The following is a 252-nucleotide window of genomic DNA, read 5'->3' as shown; positions in this document are numbered from 1 at the left end:
TTAAAAACAGCAAGAAAGCAATTGTCGGCGGCCCTGGGTGGGCTGGAACCACCAACCTTTCGGTTAACAGCCGAACGCGCTAACCGATTGCGCCACAGAGACTGCGCTGAAGAGTTTCCTGGCGGCCGCCGCACTCAGGCGGAGCTTCCCCGGGAGCGCCCGCGGAGCTGCACCCGCCCGCACCGGGCACCAACACCGGGCACGGGCATCAGGCACCGGGCATGGGCACTGGAGCACCGGGCGAGGAAACAG

At 65.9% G+C, this 252-nt stretch overlaps 1 non-coding gene across 1 annotated transcript; it reads right to left on the bottom strand.

The window, feature by feature from the left end:
• Positions 1–28: 28 nt before the first annotated feature.
• On the bottom strand, positions 29–102 carry TRNAN-GUU. Its single transcript has one exon. It is a non-coding gene; the product is annotated as a tRNA-Asn (tRNA).
• Between the last annotated feature and the right edge of the window lie 150 nt (positions 103–252).

The sequence above is a fragment of the Mesitornis unicolor genome, unplaced genomic scaffold (genome assembly GCF_000695765.1).
Source record: "Mesitornis unicolor isolate BGI_N332 unplaced genomic scaffold, ASM69576v1 scaffold25171, whole genome shotgun sequence".
Classification (NCBI taxonomy): Eukaryota; Metazoa; Chordata; class Aves; order Mesitornithiformes; family Mesitornithidae; genus Mesitornis; species Mesitornis unicolor.
This window is presented reverse-complemented; position numbering and strand designations above follow the sequence as displayed.